Source organism: Delphinapterus leucas, chromosome X (assembly GCF_059928025.1).
Source record: "Delphinapterus leucas isolate spDelLeu-1000000601 "Yukka" chromosome X, BTC_Dleu_Yukka2, whole genome shotgun sequence".
NCBI lineage: Eukaryota > Metazoa > Chordata > Mammalia > Artiodactyla > Monodontidae > Delphinapterus > Delphinapterus leucas.
Genome location: NC_143150.1, coordinates 100,384,064 through 100,390,524, shown reverse-complemented (window position 1 = coordinate 100,390,524; position 6,461 = coordinate 100,384,064). Strand labels below are relative to the sequence as shown.

Below are 6,461 nucleotides of genomic sequence, written 5' to 3'. Positions count from 1 at the left end.
ATGTATTCCTCCCAGACAAAAGATATTTTGAGGATAAATGTAAAGCATTTTCACCATAACGTTTGAGTGAGTCCTTTGGTTTCCAGACACTAAAACATTAAACATGTCTGTTCAACTCCAGTTGCCTTTTATTAATCATTATGATGTTTCCAAATATATTATTTAAAGGTAGCTAATATCTGATTTTAGGTTCCACATATAAGTGATATCATATGACATTTGTCTTTCTCTGTCTGACTTAACTTCACTTAGTATGATAATCTCTAGGTCCATCCGTGTTGCTGCACTTGGCATTATTTCTTTCTTTTTTACGGCTGAGTAATAGTCCATTGTATACATATATACACCACATCTTCTTGATCCACTCATCTGTCGATGGCCACTTAGGTTTGCTTCCATGTCTTGGCTGTTGTAAATAGTGCTGCTATGAACACTGGGGTGCATGTATCTTTACGAACTATAGTTTTGTACAGATATATGCCCAGGAGTGGGATTGCTGGACCATGCTGTAGCTCTATTTTTCGTTTCTTAAGAAGCCTCCAGACTGTTCTCCACAGTGGCTGCATCAATTTACATTCCCACCAACAGTGTAGGAGTGTTCCCTTTTCTCCACACCCTCTCCAGCCTTTGTTCTTTGTAGATTGCCTGATGATGCCCATTCTAACTGGTGGGAGGTGAGACCTCCTTGTACTTTTGATTTGCATTTCTCTAAGAATTAGTGATGTTGAGCATCTTTTTATGTTCTTCTTGGCCATCTGTATGTCTTCTTTGGAGAAATGTCTTCTGCCCATTTTTTGATAGGGTTGTTTGTTGTTTTTGTTACTGACTTGTATGAGCTGTTTGTATATTTTGAATATTGAGCCCTTGTCAGTCTCATCATTTGCAAATATTTTCTCCAATGGGGTGGACACTTTTATTATCCCTGTTTTACATATGAGGAAACTGAGGCGCAGAGAAGTGAAATAACATGCCCAAGTTCCCCCAATTTAGTAAGTGGCTAAACTGGGATTTGAATCGAGTCACCCTGTGGTGAAGGATCCAAGACACCGAACTTCTTCAAAACAGGAGAGTAAGAAGGATCTTCAGTCAATTTATAGTTGTAAACACTCATAAACAGCTGCTCAGCCTGTGCTTCCTCATATCTAGAGGAGAACAGTTTATATATATATATATATATATATATATATATATGTATACGTGTGTGTATATATATATATATATATATGTATGTATGTATGTATCGAGACTGTATCAGAGAGAGAGCAGGGACCTCAAAGCAGACAGAGAAAGAGTGAAAAAAACAAGTTTGACTAAAAAGAGTAAAGGGGGAAATACCATTCAACACCATTTTCTGGAAACTAAACTCAAAGGACCATAATCCTCATTTTTAAGAAAGTATTGAAGCACAGTTAGAGGGAAATGTAGAAGCAAATTACTCCTTAGCTACACTGGTTCATATTTCAGTAAATCTTAAAAGCAATCTAGTTAACTCTAAAACGACTCAAGCTACTCATGTGTCTTTGAATATAGGGTACGAAGTCTGAAAATTTCTAACTGTGACCCTTGTAAACTATACACGACACAGAAGAAATGATACGTCTTGAGTATTTTTTCTCAGACCTAGACAACCTTAGGGTTTACATGGGAACAGATTTCATCTGCTCAAATAGAGAATGGACTGAGAGAGGGGAAGAGTTTTAAAAGGGGAATGGAAAAAAAAACCCAAAAACCAAACATAGAAAAGCAGGTCTGTCGTTTCCTTGGGAAATCCTTTTACTGGGAAATAATTGTCTTTCTACCTATCATCAAGAAGACAAGGTAATAGGCTAACGCCTCTCCACATCTAGAAAGGAGAAACCAGAGACCACACTGAGATTAAGAACAGGCTGATTTTGAGATAAACTCTGAGCAGACACAGGTGGCCACAGTCTGGAATGAGGCAATGGTCCAAGCGGGACCAGCAGCTCTCTAGGTGTTCCAGTGTCTCATCCCATCCTCTGAGTGTTGGCTGCTCTGGGTTTGGGGCCGCCTGTGCCATCATCTCTCTACTTCCTTTCTGGTGAGCTTATCTACTCCATGACCTCAACCCATCTATGTATATATAGGCTAATATGTCCCATATGTATTTTTCCAAACCTGACATCCCCCCCTGAGCTCCAGATTCATTTTTCTGGCCACCTGCATGACAGTTCCACTTGGGTATCTAATAGGCACCTCAGATTATACATGACATGCCTTCCCAGCTCCTCGAGTCCCCCTGCAAATACCCCCAGCTTAATAAATAGCACGACCATCAGCCAGGGTGTTCAGATCCAAACTTGAGCCTAGATTATTTTTGTCCTTTCCCATTCCTCACCTCTGGTCCATAAAGCAGATCCTGTAGACTCATCGAGTTCATCTGCAATTTGTCTGCATCTCTTCATTTCCTCTACCAACACGCAGTTCAAGCCACCATTGTCTCTCTGGGCCTGCTACAATGATCTCTTAACTGGCCTTTCAGCTTCAGCTCTCCTCATCCTCTACATTCTTCAAAGCAGCCAGAGTCAGAGTAACTTGGCTTAACATTCAGAGAGCTTTATTCTACTTGATATTCAATATCACAAATTGACCTTCAGCCTGGACCTTATATTTTTCAGTCCTTCTGTTGAGTAATTTGGGGTTTGGGGTACCATGTTACCTTAATGGAAGAAAGATTACAGTAAAAATCCTACATTTGCATGTGTTGTAAGGGCAATATGCATGTCCAGCATGGTGACTAGGGAGTCACCCCTGTGTTTGTGTGCAGGCCAGCCTGCAGGCCATTATCACTGTTGCTCAGGGTGAGCTTGTCAAAGAGGGCCCCTGCCAAGCTGGCTTCTGGGGTCTCCATCTTGCTTCCCAGAATCAACAGACACTAACATTTACATATTTTAGTAAACTCAAAGCCTTCAGGTAAAATTTTAAGGACTCTTTATTTTAATCCCTGTCCCACCCCATTCCCTTCATTCTTCCTCCAGAAGCCACACTACTGTGATTTTTACACCGTGTTTTTATACTCTTGCTATTCGCAGGCACCCGCATTCAGCAGCGCCTCACCTCACCACCCGCCATATACCCACATTGTTTATAAGGGGAAGATGGATTTTGCACTTTCCAGGGCCCCATGGAATGCCTTCTCCCTCCCTCTGTGGAGATCCTGAGCGGCATGTGGGTGGGGCATGGGTGGGTGGAGAGCCTCCTGGATACCTGTTTTAAAAAGTGAGCGATTTGCACACAGGAACCAAGGAGAGACCTTTATTTCTTTAGGAACCAAATAACTTTATTGGAAGAAGTGGCAAAACTGGAAGAAAAAAACTTAAGTGAACTTCTTCTGCCAGGGCACTATTGCCGTCTGCATGGCAGGCACGGTGACCAGCGCTCTGGTCACCCCGTGGCTCTGGGGAAGTCCAGTCCACGCTCAGTTCTTGTCGCTGTCGCTCAGGGTGAGCTTGTCAAAGAGGGATCCTGCCAGGTCGACGTCCGGGGCCCCCATCATGCTCAGGGTGGTGACATGACCCTCCAGCTCGCTGATGAACGCCACCTGCTGGCTGGAGTAGTGAGTTGCCAGGAAGCGGTGGAGGTGGGGGTCGCTCTTGTCGATGGCCAGCTGGTGCAGGCGGTTCAGGCTGTCGTTCACGAACTTCTCCAGGAACAAGGTGCACTTCATGGCCTTGAGGCTGCTCTTCCACTTGACACTGACTGGCCTCCTGATGTCTTGGAAGTGGATGCGGCTCCCGCGCTGGTTCTGCAGGCGCATCAGGCCCTGGGCCCAGTCGCTGTGCGCGAGGGAGCGTCGCGCGAAGATCCAGCTGAAGTGCTTCAAGGCCACGTCGTCGCGGTAGAGGTAAATGGCCGCGTTCAGGCACACGAAGGAGGCGTGGAGCTCCAGGGTGAAATGGCTGTTGATGGCGGCCCCGCAGTCGGGGTGGTAACTCTGGCGCACCTGCGAGGGCGGCGCGGGCAGCGTGGCGGACGGCAAGGGCATCGTGGCGGGCGTGAAGGCCAAGGTGAAGGTGAAGCCACGGGGCCTGCGGTAGCTGCTTCGGAGCGAAGAGGTAGGCCGCTCTGGGGTGGGCCGGAAGTGGCGTTCGTTGTGGGACTCAGGCGGTGGGCTCGCGGTCCTGTTACCGGAAGAGGTCGCGTGGCGTTGGCGGGGCAGGAACGCTGCACCCACGTTCCATCACAGCCTGGGTGAGGCAGGGTGACTTTGACCTGCGCCCCTGGTATCTATTACGTTTTTAACTCTGCAAAAATATTTCTGTTTCCAAGGGCTTTCTCTTGTTCTCCAATTGCGCCCTCTTATAGCACCCTGTTCTCATTTTATAAACCCACTGTCTTCCTTAAAATTCTGAGAATATGAATTTGTAAGTTTTGGTAATGTTCTCTTCCGTTTCCTGTATTATAGTTGTTTTTTTCTCCAGAAATAGTTCTGTTTGTTCATCATGATCTTCTCTTTCACTTTCCTGCAACATCTGGCAAACATTTGTCCATTCGTATTTGGGAGTAAAGGAGTCATGTGATCAGCCAAGGTAACTGGCATGGATCTGATCTGCAGTTGGGATGCCCATTTCATTAACAGTCTTCTCCTCTGAATGGAGGAGCTCAGTGTGTCAGTTAGGGAGTCTTTTCTATTTGGGGTACATGGTGTGGAAGCTTGTAGGTAAGATAGGAACCATCCCAAGTGCCCAAAGTTTGGCATTTTCTGACATTAGAAGACTTCCGTGTATCTCTTCTGTAATAGATTGTGTCGTTCTCTTTTGTTTCTTCCTCTTCTGCTGAGCGGGTCTGCGGTTACCTCAAACCTGCTCTCATACGGGTTCCCTTCCTGAGCCTTTGAATGACACAAGGAGAGTATCACCCCATCGCCTGCACCACCACTGTGCAGTGGATCTTGGTAAGAAGAAAAAATAAAAATGTACCGTCTTAGGCCAGCAAGACTTGGGATATTTGTGACAGCAGTTAGCCTACCCTGACTAGTTACCCAAAGGAAGTTCTGGCTGACTACGGGTTATAAGCCATTGTAAGCTTATAGCATTTCCTCTTGGTGGAAATGCAGATGCAAAAGTTAAAATGTCTAGATAGAGCTGAATCATCATGCTCTTCTTTCTTTTGCTAAATTCATCAATAATATGTATCAGGCCTGCTCCCTTTTTCCCTCATGGAGAGTGGAATGAAAAATCCCTCAAAGACCCATGAAGCTCAAGGAGTAAGTTTTTCCGTTTCCCTCAGTGCTGGGGAACAAACCCAGGCTGGTCCTCAGGTGGCCGGCCTTAAGCCGACAACAGGAGGCGTAAGGGGTGGGACTGGGACTGGCTGACCCCTGAACCAGTCAGCTGTGGTGAGGGAGATGTGGGTCACGTAGGAACGGGGGGCGCCCCCGGAATCACATAACCGGAGGATGCGTTTGTGTGGGGCAGCTCCCCCGAAGAGGAGGATACTGGTGCAGTCTGGCAGCGGAGCTGAGGAGATGGTCCAGGGATTGTACCAGTTAGCCTTCCCGATTGGAGTGTGAGGGCTGTAGGCTGGAGGGGGTCCCAGACCTGTGTGTGTCCTCTCCACCACAGAGCACGCCGGGCGCTGAGCACCTCATTCCCTGAGCAGTTCTTCGCCTTTGGAAAAGAGTAGGGAGAGAGAAAGGAGCAACAACAGTGGGCTCAGAAAGGCCTGGAACAACCAGTTTGAGCCATCTGTGGGGGTGGAAAATGGTTTCAGCTCCCAAACGCAGCCTCGGGAGGCCCTGGGGCAGAGTTGCCTGGCAACGCTGTCTATGAAGGCCAGGGTTCGGGAGCCTGGCCGCAGTGAGCACCGCCTAACCAAGGGGACCAGGGCGCCATTCCCAGTGAAAGATTTGATGAGTCCTCACCAGACCCGGTGATTCCCTGCCTTCTCACTAATCCTCGCGATTCTGTGAGGGAGGATTGTTTTTATTATCTCCCACACGAGGAAACTGAAGTCTGCGATATAAACTTCTTGAGCAAGATGATGTGGAACCTGGAGTAAAGTCAGATCTGACTCTCAGCTACACCCCTGGTGACCTCAGTCAATAAAATGGGGTATACACAGGACACTGTCATGTGGTTTCTTGAGGCCTCTCCCAGGTTTCCATAATGAGAGAACAAAGAGGTGCAGACAAACAGCTGTTCTGCTTCTCTAGCAGCTCAGTTACCCGCCTGCCCCCCTTCTCGGCACAGGCCTAACCTTCAGCAAGGCAGGCTTCCCGTACGCAGCCATACAGGACAGTCTCTTCTAGCTCAGTTTCTAATAGGAAAGAAGTTTAAGTAAATTTTTGAAAATTTGTGAAGGACCACAGGTTGAGATGGAACAAAACTTTTCCTCAGCAGGCCGCCAAGTCCCTGACCAGGGCCGGGACGAGGGCGTTGAAGTTGGGCATCACTCCTGTCATGTGCCTCCTGGCCAGCCCCTCCAGCTGGGTTGTTCTTGAT

At 47.2% G+C, this 6,461-nt stretch overlaps 1 pseudogene; it reads right to left on the bottom strand.

Annotated features, from left to right (window-relative positions):
- Positions 1–3,157: 3,157 nt before the first annotated feature.
- Positions 3,158–4,192, bottom strand: LOC149744355 (ferritin heavy chain pseudogene; annotated as a pseudogene).
- Positions 4,193–6,461: the final 2,269 nt, after the last annotated feature.